This window comes from Papio anubis, chromosome 5, assembly GCF_008728515.1.
Source record: "Papio anubis isolate 15944 chromosome 5, Panubis1.0, whole genome shotgun sequence".
Taxonomy (NCBI): domain Eukaryota; kingdom Metazoa; phylum Chordata; class Mammalia; order Primates; family Cercopithecidae; genus Papio; species Papio anubis.
The window spans coordinates 55,108,157-55,136,043 of NC_044980.1; the positions used below are offsets into that span (position 1 = coordinate 55,108,157).

Consider the following 27,887-nt stretch of genomic DNA (forward strand, 5'->3'; position numbering starts at 1 on the left):
ATAGTTCTTCTTGCTCTCACTTTTCATGGAGATTGTACAACAGGAGGCAGATACCAAATATGTTCCCTAAGAAAATTTACCTTGGCTCTATTAATCTCTCTCTGACTTCAAGACTATGTTTAAAAATAAATGTCTGGCTTAACATTTTACAAATGCATCTTTTTAAACATTAATATTTTTTCTGTGCACCACAAGAGAGAAATTTTGTATTGGGAATTGAAGTCAGGAACAATTCAATGAGATTGAAATTACCCAAGACAGCCTCCATCTCTTTATCTCCATCACTTGGGAGATTTCTTGATCACACTTTGAAGCCCATTATTAACTAGGATTGTCTCATTTTCAAGATCTGCCAGTCTCAAATTTTTCAACATTTCCTACTCTTTCCCTCCTGTTGAATTTATCCTGTCCCTTCATCGTTCTCAGTAGTTGATTTTGTCCTTCCTTTTCTTTGTTCTTCCAGTCTTCTTAAACTGGGATAAAAATTCCCAGCCTACCCCCACCCAGTATAGGCCCTTGTCATGGAAAAATATGGCGTATATATTTTAGGTGTCTATTTACTGAGAAATCAATCACCTACTACTTTATTTTAATTGATGCAGACTGGAATTTTAAATATTTTATTTTATTTTATTTTACTTTCAAGATGGATTTTTGCTTTGCTGCCTAGGCTGGAGTGCAGTGGCATGATCTCTGCTCACTACAACCTCTGCCTCCTGGGTTCAAGTGATTCTCCTGCCTCAGCCTCCCGAGTAGCTGCGATTACAGGCACACACCACTATGCCAGCTAATCTTTGTATTCTTTGTAGAGACAGGGTTTCACCATGTTTGCCAGGCTAGTCTCGAACTCTTTACCTTGTGATCTGCCCGCCTTAGCCTCCCAAAGTGCTGGAATTACAGGCATAAGCTACCACGCCCAGCCCTGGAATTTTAAATATTTTAAAGTTAAAACTTAAGACTTCAGAATTTTCCAACTCTAAGAGGCTACTTGGAGCCTCAGAGATATGCTTTCCTTCTTCTCTGTCATTATGGATATTTCACAGGAAAAGTTTGGAGCATTAACCTAGCTTGTTCAGCCTCCTCTTGCCTTCACAGCCACTGGTCAACCATCTCCAACTGAATTCTCTCTGACCTCTGAGATTTCCTAGTATTCTTAACCTCCCACTAAAAGCCATACTTACACTGGCCCAATCCATTTCTTCTCCCTTAATTCTGGGGTATCACATTTTCTCTATTAGTCCGTTTCCACACTGCTATAAAGAACTACCTGAGACTGGATAATTTATGAAGAAAAGAGGTCTAATTAACTCACAGCTCCCCAGGCTTAACAGGAAGCTTGACTTGGGGAGTCTCAGGAAACTTATGATTGTGACGGAAGGTGAAGGGGAAGCAAGAACATCATGGCATGGCAGAGCAGGAGAGAGAGAAAGGGGATGTGCCACACACTTTTAAATGCTCAGATCTCATGAGAACTCACTCATTATCACAAGAACAGCAAGGGGGAAATCCAACCCCAAGATCCAATCACTTCCCACCAGGCTCCTCCTCTGACACATGGGGATTACAATTTGATGTGAGATTTGGGTGGGAACCCAGAGCCAAACCATATCAGTCACTAAGGAAAGTCCCATAATAATACCTTGTAGAACCAAGCCACTCAACCAGTCCAAATGCTGGTCCTCCCTCACTAGACAGTCCCCTTTTTCATCTCTAACACACATCCTTTCTTTTTTTTTTTTTTTTTTTTTTAAGACAAGGTCCTGCTCTGTCACAGGCTAGAGTACAGTGGTATGATTTCTGCTTACTGCAGCCTCTGCCTCCTGGGCTCAAGCAATTCTCCCACCTCAGCCTCCTGAGTACCTAGAACCACAGGTGAGTGCCACCACGCCTGGCTAATTTTTATATTTTTAATAAACATAGGATTTCACCATGTTGCCCAGGATGGTCTTGAACTCCTGAGTTCAAACAACCCACCTGCCTCAGCCTCCCAAAATGCAGGGATTACAGGCGTGAGCCACCACGTCCAGTCTACATCCTAACTTTTCCAGCCCTTTCAGATTCTCAAATATACTTCTAACTTTCTCAACAAACAGCTTCATTGCCCACTTAACAAAAATTGAGGCAAGTTTAGGTGAAATATCTCTATTTCTCCTTCCTTCACATGAAATGTCATAGGTCATCACACAGTCTCTTTCTCGCCTTCAGGTTTTTTTTAAGAGTAAGAGTTACTTTTTAAGTAGCTGGAACTATAAACATGTGACAACATGTCTGGCTAACTTTTTTTACTTTTTTGCAAAGATGGGGATCTTACTATGTTGCCCAGGCTGATCTTGAACTCCTGGACTCAAGCAATCCTCCTACTTCAGCCTCCCAAATTGCTGGGATTACAGGCATGAACTACCCACGGTGCCCAACCTTCCCTCCAATCTTGAAGCAGTGTCTCTATTCCTTTCTTAGACCAATCCCTCCAGCCATGCTCCTGATTCTATCCCTGCCAGCTCTCTCCATCCTCCCCACCATTTCCTGCATCTTCAAGCCTTTGCCTAAATTTACCACCTGGATGACAAAGACAATTGCCTCTTTTGGAGAGAGATCATTTCTTTACCCTGTTTCTTTTAAAGTTCTCCTTCCTTTTACTGCCAAACTGCTTAAGAGAATAGCACACATTTATAAAATCCATGTCTTTCTTCCCATGCTTCGTGAGCCCCATAAATAAGCATCTGTCCTCAACAAGTCAATGAACCATTCTCACTACAGTCACTAAGAAACCCACTCATCACTATCCCAGGTCTCTGCTCTGAATGTCTGCCTCGTTTGCCTAAAGAATGGGCAAGTCCTTCTTAAGCCCTTACATCTCTTCCTTCCTTCACTCCACCCCCTCCTGTTCTGTCTCCTGACTCTCTGACTGCTCCTTCCCGGTCTCAGTCACCAGCTCCCCTTCATCTGTATACCCCATAGGCAACATTCTCCAACACTCAGTTTTTTGTTTCTACAGCTTCTCTCTCAGTGACTGCATACATCCCATGTCTTCAGTGATCATCTCCATCTAGAGGGCTTTCAACTCCAGAGCCTCCAGCCCTTATCTGTTTTATTGTACTTTGCAGATACTGTGCTTTTTACACTTTGCAGGTTTGTGGCAACCCTGTGTTGAGCAAGTCTATCAGCACCATTTCTCCAACAGTGTGTGATCATTTCATGTCTCTGTCACATTTTGGTAATTCTTACAATATTTAAAAATTTTCATTGTTATTGTATTTAGGGTGATATGTGATCAGTGATCTTGGATGCCAATGTTGTTATTGTTTTGGGACACCACAAACCATGCCCATATAGGACGGCAAACTTAATCAATGAATAATGTGTATTCTCTGAGAGCTTCACTGACTGGCTCTCCCCATAAATCTCTCCTCTCCTCGGGTCTCCTTCTCCCTGAGACACAACAATATTGAAATTAGCCTGGTTAATAACCCTACAATTTCCTTGAAGTGTTCAAGTGAAAAAAAGAGTTTCACATATCTCACTTTAAATCAAAAGCTCGAAATGAATAAGCTTAGTGAGGAGGGCAGGTTAAAAGCCAAGAATGGCGAAAAGCTCCTGTGCACGTTAGCCAAGTTGTGAATGTTAAGAGAAAAGTTCTGAAAGAAATTAAAAGTGCTACTCGAGTGAATACATGAATGACAAGAAAGCAAAACAGCCTTATTGCTGATATAGAGAAAGTTTGAGTGGTCTGAATAGAAGGTCAAACCAGTGACAACATTTCCTTAAGCCACAGCTGAATCCAGAGCAAGGCCCTAACTCTTCAGTTCTACAAAGGCTGAGAGAGGTAAGAAAGATGCAAAAGTTTGAAGCTAATAGAGATTGGTCAATGAGGTTTACTGAAATAAGCTGTTTCCATAACAGAAAAGCACAAGGTGAAGCAGTAAATGGTGATGAAGAAGTTGCAGCAGGTGAATTGGATAATCTAGCTAAGATAACAAATGAAGGTAGCTATGCTAAACCACAGATTTTCAATGAAGGTAGGTACACTAAACAACAGATCTTCAATCTAGACAAAACAGTCTTATATTGGAAGATGCCACCTAGGACTTGCACTGCTAAAGAGAAGTCAATTCCTAGTTTCAAAGCCTCAAAAGACAGGCTAACTCTCCTGATAAGGGCGACTATAGGTGGTAGCTTTAAATTGAAGCCAATTCTCATTTATCATTTCAAAAATCCTTGAGCCCTTAAGAATTATGCTATATCGACTCTGCCTGTGCTCCATAAATAGAACCACAAAGACTAGATGAGAGCACATCTGTTTACATTATGGTTTACTGAATTTTTTAATCCCTCTGTTGAGATCTACTGCTCAAAAAAAACAACAAAAAAAGATTCATTTCAAAATATTACTGCTCATTGACAATGTACCTAGTCACCCAAGAGATCTGATGAAGAAGTACAAGGAGATTAATATTGTTTTCATGCCTTTAACATAATATTCATTCTGTAGTTCACAGATCAAGGAGTAATTTCAAATTTCAAGTCTTATTATTTAAGAAATATATTTTGTAAGGCTGTAGCTGCCATAAATAATGATTCCTCTGATGGATCTGAGTAATACCAATTGAAAGTCTTCTGGAAAGAATTCACCATTCTAGATGCCATTAAAAACATTCATGACTCATGGGAGGAGACCAAAATGCCAATATTAACAGAAGTTTGGAAGAAGTAATTCCAGTTCTCATGGATGGGAGAGGTTCAAGATTTTAGGGGAGGAAGTCACTGCAGATGTGGTGGAAATAGCAAGAGAACTAGAATTAGAAGTGAAGCCTGAAGATGTGATTGAATTGCTGCAATCTCATGATAAAATTTGAACATTTGAGGAGCTGCTTCTTATGGATGAGCCAAGAAACCAATTTCTTGAGATGGAATCTACTCCTGGTGAAGATCCTGTGAACATTGTGGAAATAACAACTAAGGATTTAGAATATTACATTAACTTAGTTGATAAAAAGCAGCAGCTGGGTTTGAGAGGACTGACAGCAATTTTGAAAAGTTCTGTGAATAAAATGCTATCAAACAGCATTGCATGTTATATAAAAATATTTCATGAAAGGAGGAGTCAGCTGATGTAGCAAATTTCTTTGTTGTCTTATTTCATACAATTGTCACAGCCATCCCAATATTCAGCAACCACCATCCTAATCATTCAGCAGCCATCAGTGTCAAGGCAAGACTCTCCACCAGCAAAATTTTTACAATTTGCTGCAGGCTCAATGATCATTAGCATTTTTTTAACAACCAGTATTTTTAAATTAAGGTATGTACTTTTTTTAGATATAATGCTATTGCACACTTAATTGACTATAGTATAGTATAAATGTAACTTACATACATTGGGAAACCAAAATGTTTGCATGGCTTGCCTTGTTACGATATTCACGTTATTACGTTATTGCAGTGGTCTGAAACTGAACCCACAATAGCTCCCAAAGTATGCCTGTGCTGAGACACTAGCCCATTTCTATGGCCTATTAGGTATCCTCATGTAGCGAGCCCGGGGACAGTCTTGTACGTGGAACAGAATGGGCATTTTTACCAATAGTTACATGGTTTGGGGCACACCATGTAACACTTGAGTCCCAATTAGCAATAATAATAACAGTACCTTCCTCAAAGATTTGCTGGTGAGGATTCAGTAATACAGGAAAACCAGTTTATTTATATTGATTCAGCAAACACATACAGCACTTACTATATGTCAGAATGGCTTATAATACTTTATAAAAAATAGCACTTTACAAATAATAACTAATCTAATCTTCACAATGATCCTGTGAGGGAAACTATGTTAAAATTCCCATTTCACAGATAAGAAAACTGAGACACAGCCAACTTAGGTCATTTTTCCCAGGTCTCACAGCTAACAAGCAGCAAAGCCTGATTCTAACCCAGACAGTCTAGCACGAGGGTTCCTACTCTTGATCTCTACCCTAAGCTGCCTCCAATCACACTGCCTTTCTGCCTTTGAAAGCACTATAGAAATCTAATTATTATTATTAAATGAAAAATCCAAAACATAAGCACACCCTTGCACTTTGATTCTCTTTCCTGAGTTCCTTGTTAGTTAAGGACACCAATCCTGTAAACTACAACCTCATTATCAGATTTACTTCCTCTCCCACCCTAAAGCCCATTGTTGCCAAATCTTACTGTGTTCAACTCCGAAATGGCTGTCTTATTCTCACTGTCAGTGCTTCCACTCAAGCCTATTTCACTGTCACCTAGACTACAAATGGTCTCTGACTTAGAATGGTTCAACTTAGGATTTTTCAACTTTGTGATGGTGCAAAAGTAATACACATTAGGTAGAAACCATATTTTGGATACTTTTTTCACTTTCAGTACAGTATTCAATAACTTACATGAAATATTTATGTAATTTACTTTATTACATGATTTATATTAGGTGATTTTCCCCAACTGCATGCTAATGTAAGTGCTCTGAACACACTCGAGGTGGTCTAGGCTAAGCTATGACATTTGATAAGTTAGGCATATTAAATGCATTCTCAACTTATGATTAGTTTATTGGGACAACACCCTATCCTAAGTTGAGGAGCATCTGAAGAAAGACAGAAAAACAGAAAAAACAAAAAGAAAGAAAGAAAAGAAAAGAAAGAAGGAAAGAAGGAAAGAAAGAAAGAAAGAAAGAAAAAAAGAAAAGAAAGAAAGAAAGAAAGAAAGAAAGAAAGAAAGAAAGAAAGAAAGAAAGAAAGAAAGAAAGAAAGAAAGAAAGAAAGAAAGAAAGAAAGGAAGGAAGGAAGGAAGGAAGGAAGGAGGGAGGAGGGAGGAAGGAGGGAAGTAAGGAAAGAAAGAGAGAAAGAGAAAGAAGAAAGAAAAAGAGAGGGAGAGAGAGAGAGGGAGAAAGAAAGAAAAAAGAAAGAAAGAAAAGAAAGAAAAGAAAGAAAGAAAGAAAAAGAGAAGAAGGAAGGAAGGAAGGAAAGAAGGAAGGAAGGAAGGAGAGAGAGAGAAAGAAAGAAGGGGAAAGAAGGGAGGCAGAGAAGCAAGGGAGGGAGAAAGGGAAAAAGACAGAGACCTCCTATATTTTGGAACAACTGCTGAAATTTGAATAGTCTGGAGATCAGACTTCAGATATTAGATATTACCACACAGGGGTAATGGGGTATGATGTCTGCAACTTACTTTCAAATTGTTTAGAAACGTGCTCTTAATAATATGTACATGTTAGAGAACCAGAGAATGATAAGGTAAATGTGGCAAAATGTTAACAATTGGTAAATTCAGATGAAGAATATCCTAAAACTTTTTGACAATTCTTGCAACTTTCTCTAAATTAAAATTATTTCAAAAAGTTCTTTTAAGCTAACAAATCTTGCTGCCCTGGCACACACATAGAGCTGATCATGGCCTTCCCCCAACACTCCATTCCTCGGATCCCCTCACCAAAGTGTCAATGGCTTCTCATGCCAACCCAAAAAGTCCAAAGAGCTCATCTGGTACGCAACCCATACTACCATATGCCTTCACCTCTGCCATTCCAATTTCATGGTGCTCTTCCCAACACTATGCACTCTACTCCCTCCCCACTGTTTGAGGTACCATACCCCCTGACCCCAGCCCAGCCCCCAGCATTTTTCTGCTTCCAAGCCTTTGAAGAGGCTATTTCCTTTACCTAGAGTAAAACAACCTTTTTTTCCTAAAGATAAGCATCAGTCACATCTTTGCCTCAAGGCCTAATTTGAATCCTATTCCTTCCAAATCATCACCCGGATCCACCCAGTTGGAATTCTTTTATCTTCCCAAGGCAGGTGTTGAACTCTGTGTTTGGCTTACTGTCTCAGTCCATTTGAGCTGCTATTAAAAAAAAACCTTAGACTGGGCAATTTATAAACAATAGAAATTTATAGCTCATAGTTCTGGGAGCTGTGAAGTTCCAAATCAAGGCGCCAGCAGATTCAATGTCTGCATTATAGACAGCACCTGCTATGTGTCCTCACATGATGGAAGGGGCAAACAGGCTCCCTGAAGCCTCTTCATAAGGGCACTACTTCATTCACGGGGACAGAGCCCTCAACCTAATCACTTCTCAAAGGTCCCCCTCTTAATACCACCACTTTGGTGATTAGGCTTCAACATATGAATTTGAGAGGGATACAGACATTCAGACTATAGCACTTACCTCCACTCCTTATACTGGAAATTTTATTTATGTGTCCTTCAGCCACCAAATTAGGAGTTTGCAGAGGCTGGTAAAAATGTGGTATTCATCTTTATAACCCTTGTCCCTTTTTAAATAATTTTTAAAATGTGTGCTGCCAGGGCTGATCAGCAGATTCAAGGCGACAGAGGAAGGTGCAGTTCTGGCAATGAGCTTCACTAAACATATGAAGTCATTCAGACACACTTTCCACTCTCCACAGCTCCCAGCTCTGCAAGGAAAGGCAGAGAGGAGTGACATCCTCCACAGGCTCGCCTTACCCCCAACAATGTTCCTGTACGGAGTTCCTCCCATTTCCAGAAGCCCCTTCATTCAGTCAGGTCAGTTTGCCCCACCCTGCCTCAGACCTTCCAGCAAGCTCTGTGCAGCTGCTGCTGGCAGAGAAAGGATGTGTGTGAAGCTGCTCTAGCTGCAGGTTAGAGCTTCTCCAGGACTCCAAATGCTTGAATGGTTTTATTTTCAACACTTTACCTTTTTCAAGAAAAAAGAAATTTAAGCCTTTTGAAAAAACTTATGTTAAATCATCTTTTTTTAACTCCTTAGAAAGTTCTAGATAGAAAACAAAATAAGGGTGCTCAAAAGGAATAGAAATTCTATTCTGTTTGCTTTCTAGGTCTTCTTTCCCCTAATGTCATGCTCCCTAAGCATCCTGTCTTTCTTTCTTCTAGTGTCCATAGGTTTTGTCCAAATCAAGGCTCAGTTTCTTCTTCCATCTCTTCCTTCTACTGACAGAGACTAAGGCTCAAGGGCAGTTAAGTCACTTGGCCAAGGTTATGTTGCCCTAAAGCGGCTCTAGGTTTGTTAGTGGGTTTATACATCCTACAACTGGAGTTTAGGATCAAACACTGAGATCTGGGGATTGCACATGTCGTTTTAGCCAGAAAAGCCAGGTCCTTAAAGTAGAATAACAAGAAAAATATAAGGCCAAGGTCTGGACATTAGGAAACCTGCATTTAGGGGACACAGGCAGTCATCCTATGACAAAAATGGCTTTCCATTAAACTCCAATAGATTACTTCCTAAAATTCATTCTATAATGAGGAAAACAAAATGTACCACGCTTGAGTAAGATCTAAATACAAGAACCATTCTTTTTCCTTTCATTCATTTAGCAAGTATTGATTAATGTCTATCATATACTAGAAATGTTTCTAGGTTCTAAGGAGACAGTAGTGTACAAAACAGACTAAGTCCCTGTTTGCAGAGAATTTACGAGAGTAAATTCTTGTAATCTTGTAATATCTGAAAATCAGAGACTTCCTAAAACAAGTTATTTATTCTTTATGAACTTTGTTTCTCTCATCTGTTAAATGAAAAACAATTACCACCCACATCACATAGAGTTGCAGTGAAAGCTGAGTGAAATGTCATATATAAAGTGCCTAACATAGAGTGACATTCAGTAGATAATCAATAAGGGGTAATATCTAATTCTGATTACATACTACCAGAGTTATCCTTCACTATCCCTCAGGACTCAACCTAATGAATAATCCTGTCGGCATGTTCTAAATCCAATCATTCAGATATAACCCTAGAGATTTTTGCTATTTCTGCATTCAAGTCTGCACTACACTCAATACTTTTTCCTCACTCCAAGTAATAACTGTAAAAGCATGGTTTTTACATGCAAGTTTTATATATTTCTAATCCACATTAAAATCATCAGTAACTATTAAAATGTAAAAGTCCATGCATGTGACACAGCACCTAAAAGTAACTCAGATGTCACCGGAAGTCTGTTGGATCTACTTTGGGAGATACTTCTCCCCAGGCTTGACTTGGCAGAACTGATCACAGTATCTAAATTTGGCTTCTTTAAATGAAACACATTTTGGAGAGCTCCACAGTCTGCCATCCTCTCACAATCTCCACCGTTACTCTCCTAACACAGCCCCTCAGTGTCTCTGACATGAGTGTCATAGCCTCCCAATTTCCACCCTTGCGTCCCTACAGTCTGTGCCCTATGCAGCAGCCAGAAATCAGACCATGTCTCTCCCCGGCCCCAAATCCACCAATGGATTGTCATGGTACTTACAAGGAATGTAACGAGCTTACTGTTGTCTACAAAGGCCTTGCGTAATCTGGTCCCTGGTTGTCTCCCCCACCTCATTTCATACCCTTCTTTCCATTGGAAGTACAGCTGCTGCAGCACCGAATGTCATTCAGACAGCCTTGCCTCCACTAATCTCCCTGCTTGCAGTGCACTTTGCCCAGATTGTCGTGGCTTACTCCCTCACTTCAGAAGCCTTGCCTCAACACTAATCAAAAAAGCACCTCAGCCATCATTCCCTTTCTGCTTACCTTGCTTTATTTTCTCAAAAACCCTTACCACCGCCAAGCATTAAATTATGTATTCACATTTGTTTAATGTCTGTCAATCCCCATTAGATTATAAACTCTAGGATGGCCTCCATTCTGTCTACTTTTACACTAGTGTATTACTAATGCCTGAAATAGTATGGAAGTCATTCAACAAATATGTATTTGTTGGTTGAAGGTATGTGTGACTGGGCAAAGTGGATAACCAGTATTCTTTAAAACATGTCCAGTTTGAAGTTCCTCTATGACATGTAGAACAGGCAGGAAGAAATGCAAACCTGGAGTTAAGGGAGAGGAAATCAAACAGCAAGAGCATATGAAAGCAAGATCAAAACCCCACAGATTCATTCAGCAAATGCTATAGTAATAGCGGCTCCAAAATACAGAAATTGATTAGAGACAGAATAGAGCCCAGGGATAGATATGAATAAAATTGAAAAAGAACCAGCCTCACTATTCAAGAATTTGTGGCTTAAACTCAATTTGCTTTAAAAAGGAGGAGTTAGGGGAGAAGTGTGTAAGTAAATAAGCAAAATTTTAATTTTAGCCTGTAATAACAGCTTACTCCCTGACCAAGCTTTAAAAACAGTGCCGAAAAGTAATCAGGTAAGTTGAGCTTTTTTCTGTTTGTTTGGTTTGGTTTTACACAGTATGTAGAAGTTAAATTTCCAAAAGGGAGGCTGTTAAGATGGAGGAAAAAAGGTGAAATGACTTCTGGTAGACTGAATGTATTAATGGCCCAACTCATGGCCTTCCTATGTATGCACACTTTGACTCATAACTTTACAACCCTCCACTCAGACTCTGAGTTCCACCACAAACTGCTTTGGCCAGTGGGGTGTTAGTAAATGTGACACACACAGAGACTTGAAAAGTGCACGTGTGTTGCCAACTACCATTTTACACAATTGGACTTGCCCATGCTTAGACCCCAGACACCACTATGAAAACATCCCTGAGCTAGCCTCCTGGAGGGATATGAGGGACGTGGGAAGGAGCATTGACTTTACCAAGGAAGGTCATCTTGGTCTGTCAGCTAACCCCTAATGCATGAGTAAGTCTTGCTAACATAATCAGAATCTGCTTAGATAACCAGAATTCCCCAGCCAACTAGTAGACTCATGAAAATCTTCAGTGATTATCCTTTTAAGACACTATGTTTTGGAACTGTTTGTTACACAACAATAGCTAACTGATACAACTTGAATAATTCCTCCAAATAACAAAGGAGATTAAAAGAGGAGGCTGAATGAGTCCCTTAAATTCAAATTCAAGGTCATAATTTTAAAATATTTTATCTAAAAGTCTAAAGCATTTAAAAAATAAATTCAGCAAAAGAATTCTGAATTTTCTGGTTAAATCTTTTTAAGCCATTTGAAAACAAGATTATGAGAAAATACATTTAATGTAACTGCAATCCAAAGCTGAACCATCAGCATCCCCTTAAATTATAAAAATGGGGTGATTTTTTTACAAGTATAAATAACTTACACTGAGTAAGCTGTTTGGTTTTCTTTATGGCCTCCAAGAAAAAACAAAATGGAGCCACGTACATTCACTTCCTCCTTCAGTAATTCTACTCTAGCCTCATCACAGGGGACTTCTTATTTCCATAGCACTAGAGTCTATTTTCATTAAAAGGAACTATTCCTTCCTTCATCTTTAAAAAATTAACTACTTCTTGTATATATACCAGATTCACTTAAAGAACTATAGCTAAAAGAAACCAGCACCTATTTGCTTCTAGTCATGCTTTTGTATTGGCATAAGCACTACCTATTTTCCCCTCCAAGGTTATCTTTTCTTTTTTCTTTGCATGTTTCCCAGGAGCTCTGCACTAAAGCATAAACTTTCACATTAGAGATGTGAATAATAAAGCAGACACCAGAGGAATACATATGCTGTTTGAAGAGGCTTTCTCACCCTGCCTCCTTCACGCTTGCAGACTCATACCCAGTGCAGCTGACAATTTTAGTTCATGCAGAATCCATTGTATATTCTGTCCATAAACATACACATCTTTGTATGAGGAGAAAGTGAACCAAATTGAGAACATTAAAGACACAAGTAATAATATGCACTGTAGAGCCTTCTAGTATGCTGAGTCTCATTTGGTCTTCCTTGTGTGGCAAGCATAGCCTGGATTCCTACCTGTGTTTTACAGGCAAGGAAACTGAGGCTGGCGGTGGCAATGTAACTTGATGTTTCTCCTTCATAAAGTGACTGAGTCAGGATTCAAACCCAAGTTCAAGATCCTTTTCTGTACACTAGGCTCCTGAATCTTACAGTGTTGGGGAGGGAGGAAGTTTTCACATAAGAGAAAAGGACAACAGACATATTTACATTTACTTTGAATAATTGCATGAAAAAAGGAGCTACCAACTGGTAATATCTCTAGAACAACATCCTACTGCACACAACAGAAAGCTACATAATTTTGCATCATGTTTTATACTGATCACAGTAGAGCAACAAATACTACGATGAAGATTCCCAAACAACTTGGCTTGACAATCACAGCTTCACCACCTCTTAATATTCACAATGTGCTACTGTGGGCTGTTTGTTCTTTATCCAACATAGCCTACTGCAATAAATTCTTGTTTATCCAAAATACACTTAAGGGATGTGGTGCTGCAAACAACTGAATAGGCAGGTTAGTGGAGACTACTAAAAATATAGTAACATCTCATTTATTTCTGTCTCTGTCCAATTTTAAAGCTCTAGAACAGGGTCTGGTAAACTTTTGTAAAAGGTCAGATACTAAATACTTTAGGCTATACAGACCATATGGTCTCTGTGGGAACCACTCAATTCTGCCCTTACAGTGTGTGAAAGCAGCAGTAGATGATATGTAAACAAATGAGCATGGCTGTGTTCCAATAAAACTTTATTTACAAAAAACAGATTTGGCCTATAGGAAGCAGTAGTTTGCCAACCCTTGCTCTAAAACATAACCCTCACTCAGAAGGAAAAAATGCACTCATGTCTTATGTACTCTCAGGGGAGAACTGACACCCTGAGTGACACCTATTCTCTCATTTTATACATAATTTTTAGAAACTATGCTATTTTCTTGCTTACAGCCTATAGCAAAATAGGAGCAGGAATTTTAAAGTAAGGGTGCTAGTATAGGCCAGTAGATTGAAGTCCAAACCCTTAGAACATCGCCAGAGGGTTGATGCAGAAAGCAGTCTGGGCCAGTTAGTGTACGGGCAAACACTCTTCCTAAATTCCTTCATGTCCTCTTAATCATCTCAGCATTACCTCAATCAGTATCACCAAAGGAAGATTCCATTTAATCTCTCTAAAGCAGAAGAAACAGAGACACAGGGATCCATTTAGATGAAAACTGGCTACATCTAGAAGTTTTGAAACTGACTGAATAAACTTCATCTATCTAGAACATGTATTTTGCGAAATAATCAGTTCCCCAAATAATAATAAGTTGACAAACATTTATAAAGCACTATGAGACACGCATCATTCCAAGCAATTTTGGAATTAATATACGTAAAATGCAAAGTGTTTTATGTATATCAATTGACTTAATCTCTACAATAGCCTAACCAGATAGGTACTATTGTTATCCCATTTTTCAGATAATTAAATGGAGGTACATGGAGATTAATTAATTTGTCCAGTTTTCAAAGGGAATTTTTCCAGTTTTTGCCCATTCAGTATGATATTGGCTGTGGGTTTGTCATAAATAGCTCTTATTATTTTGAGGTACGTTCCATCAATACCGAATTTATTGAGCGTTTTTAGCATGAAGGGCTGTTGAATTTTGTCAAAAGCCTTTTCTGCATCTATTGAGATAATCATGTGGTTTCTTATCTTTGGTTCTATTTTACATACTGGATTATATTTATTGGTTGCAAATGTTAGACCAGCCTTGCATCCCAGGATAGAAGCCCACTTGATCATGGTGGATAAGTTTTTGATGTGCTGCTGAATCCGGCACCCAGTATTTTACAGGATGCCCTCTCTCACCCATCCTATTCACATAGTGTTGTTGGAAGTTCTGGCTGGGCATTAGGTGAGAAAGAAATCAAAGAAGGGTATTTAGTTTAGGAAAAGAAGAATCAAATTATCCCTCTTTGCAGATGACATGATTATATTTAGAAAATCCCATTGTCTCAGCCCAAATCTCCTTAAGCTGATAAACAGCCAATAAAGTCAGGGTACAAAATTAATGTGCAAAATCCCACAAGCATTCTTATACACAGTAACAGACAGGCAAGAGAGCCAAATCATGAATGAACCCATTTCACAATTTAGCCCAAAGGAATAAAATACCTAGGAATCTGTACAAGGGATGTAAAAGACCTCTTCAGGAGAACTACAAACCACTGCTCAGTGAAATAAAAGAGGACACAAACAAATGGAAAGGAACATACCTTATGGATAGAAAGATAATGCTCGTGAAAGGCTGGCCATACTGCCCAGAAGCTAATTTATAGATTCAATGCCATCCCCATCAAGCTACCAGCCAGTTTTAATACAGAATTGGAAAAAACTGCTTTAAAGTTCATATGGAACCAAAAAAAGAGCCGCATCTCAAGACAATCCTAAGTCAAAAGAACAAAATGGAGGCATCACACTACCTGACTTCAAGAGAGCTATACTGCAATGACTGCAGTAACAAAGAGCATGGTACTGGTACCAGAAACGAGAATGCCAGTCAATGGAACAGAGACAGAGTCCTGAAATAATACCACACATCTACAGCCACATCGATCTTTGGCCGACACAGAGAGCGAAGTATGGGAAAGTTCCTATTTAATATTAATATTAAATGGTGCTGGGAAAATTGGCTGGCATGTACCAAAGTAGAAGCTGACTGGATCCTTTCTTACTCATTATCACGAAGGTGTTGAGATGGATTAGAGACTTGTGTTAGACCCTAATGCAGAGCCTAGAGGAAAACCTAGGTAGTACCATTCAGGACGCAGGCGCGGTGAGGCACCATGTCTAAAACACCAAAAGCAATGGCAGCAAAAGCCAAAATTGACAAATGGGATCTCATTATGACTAAAAGCTGCCTGCTGCCGAAAGCTACCATCAGAGTAGACAGGCCAACCTACAGATGGGAGAAAATTTTTTGCCATCTACTCATCTGACAAGGGGCTATTATCCAGAACCTACAAAGAACTCAAACAAATACGAGAAAAAAACAAACAACCCCATCAAAAAGTGGGCAAAGGACTGAACAGACATTTCTCAAAGAAGACATTCATACAGCCAACAGACACATGAAAATTGCTCATCATCACTGGCCATCAGAGAAGCGCCATTAGGAAACCACAATGAGATACCATCTCACACCAGTTAGAATGGCGATGGTAAAATCAGAAAACAACAGGTGCTGGAGAGGATGTGGAAATAGGAACACTTTTACACTGTTGGTAGGATTGTAAACTAGTTCAACCATTATAGAGTGAAGCAGTATGGCTGATTCCTCAAGGATCTAAAACTAGATGTGCTATGACCCAGCCATCCCATTACTGGGGATATGCCAAAAGTTATAAATCATGCTGCTATAAAGGACCATGCACATGCTTATGTTTATTGTGGCACCTATTCACAATAAAATTTGGAATCCTTAAAATGTCCAATAAGTGACAGACTGGATTAAGAAAATGTAGCACATATACACCATGGAATACTATACATGTAAAAGGCGGGGTGTATATAGGACATGGATGCAGCTGGAAACCATCGTGTCTCAGCAAACTATCCACCAGAACAGAAAACCAAACACATGTTCTCACTTTCTTGGTGGGGCAGAACAATGAGATCCCAGGGCTGGGGAAGAGGACGACATCACACGGGAGGCCTATCTTGTGGGGAGGGAGGAGAGAGGGATTGCATTAGAGTTATACCTGATATAAATAGCCTTGAGTTGATGGGGTGCTGAGTTGATGGGTGCAGCACAGCAACATGGCACAAGTATACATATGTAACAAACCTGCACGTTATGCACATGTACCCTAGAACTTAAAGTATAATAATAATAAAAAAAAAAATTAATTTGTCCAGAGTAACTCAAGTACTAAGTGGCAGAGCTGGGATATGAACCTAGGCAGTCTAGCTCCAGAGACCACAGAGTTATGGGTTAATGCAAAAGTAACTGTGGTTCTCACCATTTTAATGACAAAAACCGCAATTCCTTTTGCACCAACCTTTTGCACCAATAATTACTACACTATTTTGAGACATTACTTTATACCCATATGTGGACTGCCTTAGTTCAAAGACTAAAAATATAATAAATATACTTAAAATCTCTATTAAATAGAATATAATCTTCAGAATCTTAAAACTGAGACATGTCAGTGTTTTCGATGCCTCAGGGTGAAGTATGCAAGTGCCTATTATTATTGTTGTTTTCACCAAAATAAAAAGATTGCTCAGATGTTAGATTGAGGATATTTTACTCTTTTGGTGTTGTATTTAAAATTGTTTTTGGAATGAGCCAGGGAAATAAACAACAAGTAAATGGAGTTATGGGAAAATTCTTTTTAGGCATTCCTACTCTAATCAGATAAATATGAGAATGTGACATGAGTTAGTGCTTCTATTTTTTAGGTCAGGACATGAAGATTAAAACAGTTTCTATTTGTTGTCTTTATTTCTTAAATAGCTTGATTGTAAATTTGCTTTATAGGAGGAAAATAATTTAGTTGTGGAAAATAGCTGAGGTTATGACTGACTTAACACCCAACAAAAATATTTGAACCTAATATATCCAAGGTAAAGGACTAAAATTGGTTTGACAGGGTCATGATTTTTATTGAAACCTGATGTTTTATTAAAAGAAAATGAACAGATTTGGAGAGATTTTTTAAATAGAATAATCTGAAAAAAACATTGTTTACTGAGTAGGTAACTGTGTGTTTTTGATTTGTGATATAAATACTTTTGTTGATCCCTAGAAGTTCACGGTGGAGAAAAACCTTCTAGCTTCTAAAAAATAGAGAAGCTACAAACCAAGCTGATGCTAGTTGCACCATTTGCTCAACTCAATGCAAGAAAAATTTCTCCAAAACCTACCTGTACACTTACTTTACAGCAGTTTTCCCCAATAAGAAGTTAGCATTTACTGCAAAGTTTATAAAATACCCAAGGAACTATGGGGAATGAATGAATTTTGATTAGCTATTTCATCTTTCTTGATAATTTTTCATTTTCTCCCCACCTTTTCATAAAACTATGAAGCAAAGGATTCAAATACCTGACATAGAAGAGGATAGGTGAGGTAAAGAGAGAAAAATAGCCCAGGACTACTTTCTCATTATAAAACATAAGTATTAAATCATAGCAATCTCTATAATCACAACGTTCAGTGATATTTTAATAGCCTTGGAAATTTTTTAACATATGGATCAAGAATTTAAAAGTAAAATCATTATCCTAATTTCTTCCAGATGGTAAATATTATAATTTTTTTCATTACCTTATTGGTTAACAAGGCAGAGATTCTACATAGACATACTGAAGAATAGGAAGGAAAGAAAAAAGAAAAAAAGGTATGGCAGAAGTAGCTTAGTTGATCATTGTCGTGGACTGAATGTTTATGTCACCCCAAAATTCATATGCTGAGATCTAATTCCCAATGTGTTGGTGCTTGGAGATGGTGTCTTTGGAAGATAATTAGGTCATGAGAGTGGAGCCATCAGCAATGGGGTGCGTGCCTTTACAAGATGAGGCCGGAGAGCTAGCTCACTCTCTTTCTACCATGTGAAGATACTAGGAGAAGTCAGCCACCTGCAACCCAAAAGACAGCCCTCACCAGAACCTGACCGGGCTGGCACACTAATCTCAGAATTCCAGCCTCCAGAGCTGTAAAAAAAATAAAATAAATTTCTGTTGTTTACAAGCCACCCAGTCGATGATACTTTGTTACAGCAGCCTGAACTAAGACAATCACCAAACCAACTTTTTATTCTTCCCAGACACAAACAGGACTATAGCCCCAGCTTCCCTTTCACTATATGGGGCTGTGTGACCAAGCTCTGGCCAATAGAAGGTGAGCAGACTTCTACGAGTTTTCTCCTTTGTCAAAGCACAGGCACCAGGAAGCTGGTTGTGACAACAAGGTGGTAAGAGTGGAGTCACAAGAATACTGCTTGAATGAATGAGAAGAATCCGCCCATCAAGAATATTCACTTTAGCTTTGACTGAGTGAGAAATAAACTTCTCAGTTAAGTCAACAAGATTTCAGATTTTATATGTTATAGCAGCTAACATTACCAAAACTAACATGTAGAAGCTAATAAGGACATCTAAAGCTCTGGAAGTGTATTTCCCGGAATGGTGCACCTTTATTCCTTTCTTGTTGATTTTGGATTTTATAACATAATTGTGTATCTTAGATGTTATTACCATATCTTCTATTAAATATCATGTTTGTAGATAATTGTCCTAGCTGCAAAATATATAGATGCTTATAAATTTTGTTTTAGCCATTTTACGTAGCAATATATATTGTCAGTACATCCTAAACTGAACAGGCAGAGATCTGGATTCTAGTTCCAGGTACTCTAGGTTCCTGTCTCAGTTCTACTGTATATGAAACTTAAACCTGTTAGCATCTTGGTTCCACCATTTATTTGTCAAATATGGTGACTGAACTAAATAAGGTTGGAGACTCTAAAAAGTAAAATTTGATAAGAAAATTTTTATATTTCTTTTTTGGGGGTAGGTGGGGGACAGGGTCTCACTCTGTTGCCTGCCCAGGCTGGAATGCAGTGATACAATCACGGCTCACTGCAGTGTGGACCTGACAGGCTTAAGTGATCCTCCCACCTCAGCATCCCAAGTAGCTGGGACAACAGACGTGAGCCACCATGCCCGGCCAAGAAAATTAATATATTGCTACTCAGCACTTTTTGTATATACTACAGATTGGTCATTCCTTCATTATTAACATTGTAAATATTTTAAGGAGAAAAGTAGCAACCTCATAAATAACCCTTCTTCCTTGAGAAGTATCCTAAAAGTTCTGCAAACATGAAATAAATGTCTACTAGGTTATAAGTTCCTCGAAGAAACTATGTCTGGTTCATCTTTGTGTTTCTAGCACCTAACTGCTCATTTTTGCTGAATAAATAAACTCTTATTGAGAAGTTTTTAAAAATAACATTATTTCACTATAGTTTTAAATTACTGAAGAAGTGTTCTTATCCAATCACCAAAGGCACAAAAGAGTCAGGTCAACGGTCCTAGATCCAGTTTTCAAATACTACTACAAATGAAATTGTTTCATTCCTAGGAAGTTCCCTCATGAATTTCTGGGTGAGCTGTGTGAGATAAAAGTGGGAGAGAATCCATTCCATTTTAATATGTTTTACTTATTGTGATTTCTCTATGATTTCATCTATTTTTTTAAAAGGGTTCAACAGGTGAAATGGGTAACTGCTTTAACCTAACCAATATTGCTGTTAGGAAATCATCAAACTATAACAGCAGTGAGCTCAAACCACTGAAATGTAGGATGCAGCTATGGACATTATTCCAAAAAGCATAATGATATTCTGAAGCAGAACCACCTAAAAATTTGGGATTCGAAGCTGCTAATTGATCTTTCAAATCATTCAGAAAGTCATTTTGATCATTCATTGTATCCCTGAGATGAAAAGACCTACTAGGAATAAGCATCACCTTAAAACCTACAAGATTATTTCCTTAGCGAAATTTAATAATGAGAGTCAAGACAGGAATTAAAAAAAAATCCAAGAACATCTGTCAGTCTAAATTTCCTAACCCACTTTTTCCGGTGAGGAAAATATGTCCTCCAAAACTTCGTCATTGGCAGCTCTAAATGTAGGCTGTGAAGGAATGCTTATCTAACTATTGGCTTAGTGCTATATCTAAGTGGAAAGAAAATTATGGTACAAGCTTAACCAACAAGAACATTCATCCTGTTTGAGGGAAGCAGACATAGCTTAGAAAGTTAGTCAATCTAATCAATAAGAAATATATCTGATACTTTCCATTTTAAAAATTGAAAATTTGAAAAAGTATTTTTATTTATATACTGATAATTGTTGTAATATGTAACATTTATATGGCTATGACACATCGAAGTTTACTAAATATGTTTTCACATACAATGCCACCTTCATTTATCACAGTAAACCTATTGGTATTTTTAATACTCAAGTAATAGATGGATCAGCATTGAAGCTCCAATGGGATCTTCAATGGGAGTTTAAACAAATGTAAGCTCCAAAAGCCTTCATAACATTAGGATCAAACAGTGAAGATTTTCTTTGCTTCAGAAGTTTTGTCCATTACTGGCAATATGCTTTTAGAAGTAAAGGATCCTAACCTTAGCATGATAAGCTACAATCACAATAATAGAGTACATGTATAGCACATTACAAATTACATATTACAATGTTCTTTTAACAAGCACTTTCTCATTGTGATGTGGATATTCACCAATCCAGTAAAATATCAGAACATATATCATTATTTTCATTTTACAGACATAGACACTGAGGCTTAGAAAATGTTTCATGGCCTGAGTGTGGTCCCATTGACTCCAAGATTAATTCACCAAAATGTTCTGCTTCTTGAAATCAGAAATTAGAGGAGCACAGTTACAGTTAAGTTGGAATCATTGATTGTCTTGAAATTAAATGAAAGCTCCTCCTCCACTAGTGTCTAGTTCCACAAAAGGAGGGACTTAAACAAATGTAAGGCATTTAACTCCTTGATGGTGTGCTTTTTCTGTGGGAAGGGGGACATTTGTTTCATTCATTTTGTTCTGTTTTTTTTTAAACATGCTCAAGGTAGACAGAAACCCTTTTGAAAACACAAAGTAAGAATAATTAAATTCTCAGGCAAGCTGAAGAAATCAAATTAGTCCTATATATAACACAGGAAAAACGTTGGAGGGAAGAGCAAGTTTTTCCAAAAACAAAATTAACGCAAAAAAAAAAAAAAAAAAACCCATTGGAAAATGTAATTCAATCAAGAAATAATATTTTTTTCAATTTGGATTTATGTCTTTGCTTCAGTAGGTAGTGTTAATAGTCTCCAAATGCCAGTGTGTATTCATGAACACTTAGCAAGTTCATGATGTGATACATTCCTTTTTGGATACATCTTTTGTCAAATCCATCTGTCTATGGCAGATATGCATAGTTTTACAGAACCTTATCTGCAAAAGAACTTCCACAGTTAGACAAAAATGGCTTTAGAAAATTGAGAGGAGTGGATAGAAGAAAGATCAACTACTGCTGTTTGGGAGATTTTTTTTTTTTGCTTTCCCCACCATGCCTTGCCCCCAGCCCACTGTCCACTGGGCACCTGGCACCTCTAGACTCCTTTTCTTAAAGCTCTATTCTTTCGCAAGTAACAGATATGACTCTGGCATCTCAGGAAGAACTGAAGAGATGGAGGTCCCAGAGGAAAGAACGGATGCAAGATATAAATAGTCCTAGTATACGCCCACCAGAATTTCCCTGAGCCTTGGTTTTAAACATCCTCTGAATTATATAGGTAGCTGATTAATGTTTGACAATTAAGCATTTTTATGTCATTCATCTCAATAAGCACCCAAGCAAGGTAACGTAAACAATGAAGATATGAAAAGGTAGAAGGAGGTATGAATACTACACCAAGTGGGCCACATGGACCCAAGGAAAAAGAGGAGCTGAGTTGAAGTCAGGAGCTGATTCAAATAGAGCAGCTTCAACTCTACTACTTCGTACTCTTAGATGGGCTCCAAACCACCTTGAGGGATGGGATTATGTTTCTTTTATAGATGCACTCCTTTCTCCCACTAATACAGTTAGGAATGTATAGCTAAGAATGAGCCAACCATTACTATTCGTGTCTATGGCTACAGAAACTCAATAAATCAACTCGCTATTCTGGGTCAATAAATGAACCCATTATACTGTTTTTTCACGAAGTAAATGTGTTTCTAAAGGAATGTATTAAAATTACATTTTTAAAAATCTATCTGTTTTGCATATATTTGGTTGATACAGAAAAGGAGTCTATGTTGGCTTCTTTTCTTTCTATAAACTTCATTCATTGGTGTGATCTGAAAGGGGGTAATATTTCAGAAAGCAAAAATATTTTTAACAACAAAACTTTGCATTTCCAGTGTGATCGAAACACGAAATTATGCAAAACACAACTATATATCTCTCCTACTGGTTAAATCATGCCAGTTGTTTAACTAGGTGCAATCAAAAATAAACTACTAATGTTATTTTTATAGGAATTGGCTAGTAATTACCAACTATAACTATTAAAAGTTTATATTTGCCACAGGAGCCTGTGATTTTAAAAACTATTCAAATGATTTATGCTTGAGAGTTATATATAACACAAATATACACATTTGTATCTACAGGTTTAAAGAGGAAAAATAAGACAAAAAGCAACTTGAAAAGCAACCCATTTTTTAAAATGACCTAGCTTTGTGCTGTATTGAGAAAAAGTATAAAATTATTTGGGAGGAAGAAAAATATTTATAAGCTCTAATTTCATAGGCAAAAGCCCTATTATTTTTTGTGATAGGCTAGGAGAAATCAATAATGACTTAAAAGCAAAAAGTAAACTGCTCACCTTTACAAGTCTATACTCAGTATTAATTCTATCCTGTGGTATATGCTATAGAAGGTAATGAAATGCTGATGTTTTCTAGTTTTTCACTTCAGTCTGCTCCAGCTTTATCCTAAACCTTGTCAGCAACAGAAGTTACCCTCAGCAACCATACAAACCTAACAACGGCTTCCCTGGGTTAATTTGATCTGCTCCAATCACAAATTCCAATCCACATACTTTCTTCTGTTATGGTTGTGTCTGTATGTGTTTAACGTACTTTTATAAGGCTTTTTACAACAAGCTCATGGTGTTTCATTCAGCCCTCTACCACATAAACAGAACCACTGAAGAGCATGTTTGTTCATATAAAATGTTTCAGTTATTCATAGTGTGTGTCTTCAGCTGGCTGCAGATTACAGTGAACGAAAGCATTGCTGCCATCAGTCTACATTTCTCCTTTTCCTGCGCTCTATCTGCTGTGCACCCGTGTCCCCAAAGCATTTATTATAATATTTGATGCTCGCTCTCAGTTTTGGACTGAGATGGTGAGGGTGGGAAACCTTAAAGCTTGCCTGACTCAAGTGCTCTCTAAGCCACTGCTTTGATCCCAGCATCCTGCTTTAACCTGCTCCTGTTGGACCTCTGCCACTTTACTGACCCCATAAAACAAACAGAGCTAGCAAATGCATCAAACAGCCTCCTTCAATATGCGACTTGACTGTGATTCGTGGCACAAAGCTGGAATAACCCTGCCAGGTCTTAGAAGCTTTAAGATTCATCGTTTTGAACTTGATACACATAGTACAGTGCCCTAAAAACGAATCATCTGCTAGTTCAGTATTTTCTACTTACAATCACTCCCTCCCAGGGCATGTAATTAATTTACTGAGCTTAAAAAAAAAAAAAAAAAAAAAAAACCAGGATTACTCACACAGTCTTGAAGATGCAATGTCATCTATTTAGGACAGAAACATCCAAGGCCGTGTCAGAACTCAATTACGACTACATATGCATTAAGGCAGGAACTGGCAGGCCTCTGGGTACGCCAACTATAGGACTCGTGCTTCTCGTACGCTGGGCTATAATCTATGAAACTGAGCTCTAGAGCCAGCCAATCACTTAGCTCCTCATAACAAGTCTAACTGGCTCTGGAAAGCTGAAAGGGCTGCACTGGAACAACACAGAAGAGATATTCTACACATTAATCTACTTATCTGGAATCACTTTGACTCTAAAGGCCAGAGAAAAATCACAGCTTCCTTGTTGGAGGGGAAAAGGACAGGTGATCTGGGGAAAACGCAGCTACACCTGGAGCAAGGTCTCTTCCCGGCTTTGCAATCCCAACTGTGCCCACGCTTCAGGACCAGAGTCGTCCCAGAAACCAAAGGGCAGGCACGGCAGCAAACGCCTGAGGTAATTTTCATCTTTCTTTTTATTTTTAGTAGAATAATGCTGACTGAAAGTGATAAGCATAAAGTCGCTGAGGCAACTAGATAAGCTTCGATTTTATTTTACCTTTTCCTATTCTAATCGTGTGCAGGATCATTTCTTATTAAGTCTGAGGAGGGGGAGAATTAATGAACCTGAAATAAACTTGAAACTAAAACGATCATTTGTGGAGGAAAATAGAGGATTTTCCAGAACAGTTTCAGAGCTACCTTCTCAGATGAGCAGGCTTTTCACCCACCCACAGAAAGAAGAGCCAACGGGGCTGAGACGGGAGAGGGATGGGTTTCAGGAGCACAATTAAAAGTTTTTCATATCTTAAAGAAAATAATCTATGTTCAGAGAGAAAATTGAGAAGATAAGTTACTGCCCAGTTCCTTTGACCTTTGACACTTAGACCACATAAGAATGTTCCATGGTAGAAGGGTTGGAACAGAGAATCTTAAGAATTCTAAGAGAGAATCAATACTGCTCCCCTGCCCCAGGTTTTTCTTGGTTTCTTTACAATCGTATCTTTATTTCCCATTACATTTTAGTGTTAGTTATACCAATTACTTGTTACACCATGCTTCTACATTTGCAGTTAAAAATGGATCTGTAGAAAACATTTTAAAGTCAAAATTATTATAGAGGCAACTAAAATAAGAAAGCAAAAAATATATGAAACTGACATACATATAACCCCAACACCATACCCCTTAGATACTTAATGTACTTAACACAATAACAAATCCTTCCAAATCCTCAGCAAATTGTCTGTTTCTTTAACACATTTTGTAGCAAGTGTAACATTAGCAACAAGAAAAACTTTGGCAATAAACTTGTACATAACTAAATCAGTCCTTATGCTTTCATAGTGACAATAGAATGTACATAATATTTTATTTGTTTTGTTGGACTTATAAGCTCCCAAGGCAAGAAGCTGAGAAGAAAATTTTGCTTTGTTTAGTGGTGAAATATAAACAGTAACAGAAGAGACATTTATGCACTTTTTGTTGGCTGTAGATAATTGACTGAATTCAACTTGAGATTTGACACCAGAAAGAAAAACATGGCAATAGACAGAAAACAGAAAAAGTAATCCATCGGCAATTTCCCCCCAGGGTTTGTTCTTTGAATTGTCCAATCTGTGACTAGCCAGGGAAGAATATTTCTGCTCTGTTTAAATAGTTTTTATTTAATTAAACCTTTGTTTATTTGACAGTGCTGCTGCCTTTGGTGACTATGTGAGAATGGAAACTTCTAAGGAAGCCAGGTTGTTAGAATTGTTACCCCCTTTACTCGAAGATAACATAGATTATCCAGACTAAGATGGAAAACAAGCCCTTTATTGAATTTTCAACACAGACTCCCTGCTTCTCATCTCCTTAATAAAATTTCATTAAACCCCCCTAGAATTCCCATGTTCAAATCTCCATTTGTTGACAGACAAGGCCAAGAATACTCTAAACTGAGGCATGCAAGTCATTTCATTTGTATTCTTGTCCAAAAATTTCCCATAGGAAGACTTCACCTCCTACAATTCTGAAGAAAACTCTTACTGTCCAAGACAATCGCCAGCAACCATCCACAGTCATCTGAGTGGAAACTTTCACAGCTTTTGTACATTCTCTGTGTCAACATACAACTGAGTTACAGACTGTCCCCTGGCTCCCTGACCCTTACAAACACTAAAAGTTTTGTTTGACTCAACTTCAAGCTGCTCATCTGTTAGTAATGTTCACTCCAGAACACATTCATGACGAGAGCTTTCTAAAAGACCAGCACTGCCTTCCCCTCCTATAATCCTAATAATCATGATAACCTGAAACATGTTACTGGGACTCGAGATTTTTCTGGGGATTGAAAATATTTAGTCCTTGGAGCCGTCACATATCAGGGGCAACCTCACACTGAAACAAAGGAAGTGATGTCCCATTATTATCCACCCTGAGCCACCATAATATGCTGTTTACATTTATTTTCTTCAGCCTGTGCAAAACAAAGCAATGGAAGAGGAAACTAAAAAATATACATACTAGTACCATTATCCTCTTTTGCCTAAAATTACTAATGCACCATGTCAGAGTCTGCTTCCTTCAGACATCATTCTCAATTCATCAGGAATTGTAGTAGCAGGTTCTGGCTAAAGAGACTATCTCCTGTCATCACGATCAATTAATGTTTTCTGGTTAATCAGAAAACATCAGCCCTATCTAAGAAGCTCATGGTATACAAGGGTCACCCAAATAGCTAAGTGCAGTCCTGGCTCATAATTACTTCATCTCAACCCCGCAAACAAGAATTAAGATGATCCCAATAAAAGAAAAATTGCTCAGGAAAGTGAACCTTTTTCTGAACCAAGCACTGTCAGCAAATCTCAGGTATTAGAGCAACTATGGTTGACGGAAAAGTGTCTCAAAATCTGGTCCTAGAATGATTTCTAGGTCCATAAGCTAATTTGTCTGGCCTTGCCGTTTACGTAAGCCAAAGAAAGTCACTCATGAGTAAACTATAGAAAACGTTCAGACCCATCCTGTTAGCATGTCAAATCAACTAAGACTGGCAGGATATTAACTGCATTCCAGGTGACATGGATAAATAGCCCCATTATTTTCACAGGACCAGCCTCTACCTCAGGAAACCCTAGACCTCGGAACCAGTTTCCTGGTAGGGATCTGCTGACAGTTTCAATGCGGACTGGGAGCCTTACAGTGTAAACTGAAAGAAAAATAGTTGCTTTTTAAAATGTCAGCAAGAAGGCCTGCCTCACCTTAACAAAGCAAAAAAATAAATAAATAAATAAAATTAAAAAAAAAAAAGCTTTAATTCAAATTAAAAATCGTGACTAGAGATGGGAGTCTGTGGTCACTATAAGGATAAAGCTCACGTTCTTGGTGCAGATAACAAAACACTTTATCTGGACAAATGGACCTCAAATTAAAATTTGCTCTTGGCCCATGGGGGAAATTTTTTGTTGTATTTTGTTGTTGTTGTTGTTGTTGTTATTGTTTAAATCAGTCTCTCCTAAGGCCATGAATAGGAAATCATACTAATAATGCATGTGACAATATTCTGAAATATATTACACTTAAAATTAGCATAAACCATCAACCTTTAGTACTCATATATTGTAGTCAAAACTCTTCTAGGTAATGAGACCTGAACAGAAGGATCCATTTATCTGTGGTCTTGCTCTTTGTCTAAGTTTCTCAAAAACATTAGGACAATGACATATACAAAAACTGGCAATTACATTTAATAAGAAAAATGTGGGGAGTGCATTGTTAATATTTGATGCTAAAACCACGTCTTTGCTTTAAACACGTAAAGCAGTATAATATGG

At 38.0% G+C, this 27,887-nt stretch overlaps 1 protein-coding gene and 1 long non-coding RNA gene across 4 annotated transcripts in view; one reads left to right on the forward strand and one right to left on the reverse strand.

Moving 5' to 3' along the window:
• PDE4D (phosphodiesterase 4D) overlaps window positions 1-24,199 on the reverse strand; it is a 1,533,637-nt gene extending 1,509,438 nt beyond the window's left edge. For 2 of the 3 annotated variants that reach the window (XM_031666731.1, XM_031666723.1), the window contains exon 1: window positions 24,048-24,171. The gene's annotated coding sequence lies outside the window, so the exon portion shown is untranslated. Of the gene's footprint in view, window positions 1-24,047 lie in introns of all 3 variants that reach the window. The other variant, XM_031666719.1, reaches the window with a different exon arrangement.
• A 29-nt stretch (window positions 24,200-24,228) lies between these two features.
• Window positions 24,229-27,887, forward strand: part of LOC101012832 — a 58,019-nt gene continuing 54,360 nt past the window's right edge. Inside the window, exon 1 of the long non-coding RNA XR_004183959.1 lies at window positions 24,229-24,529. This is a non-coding gene — a long non-coding RNA (uncharacterized LOC101012832). The remainder of the gene's footprint in view (window positions 24,530-27,887) is intronic.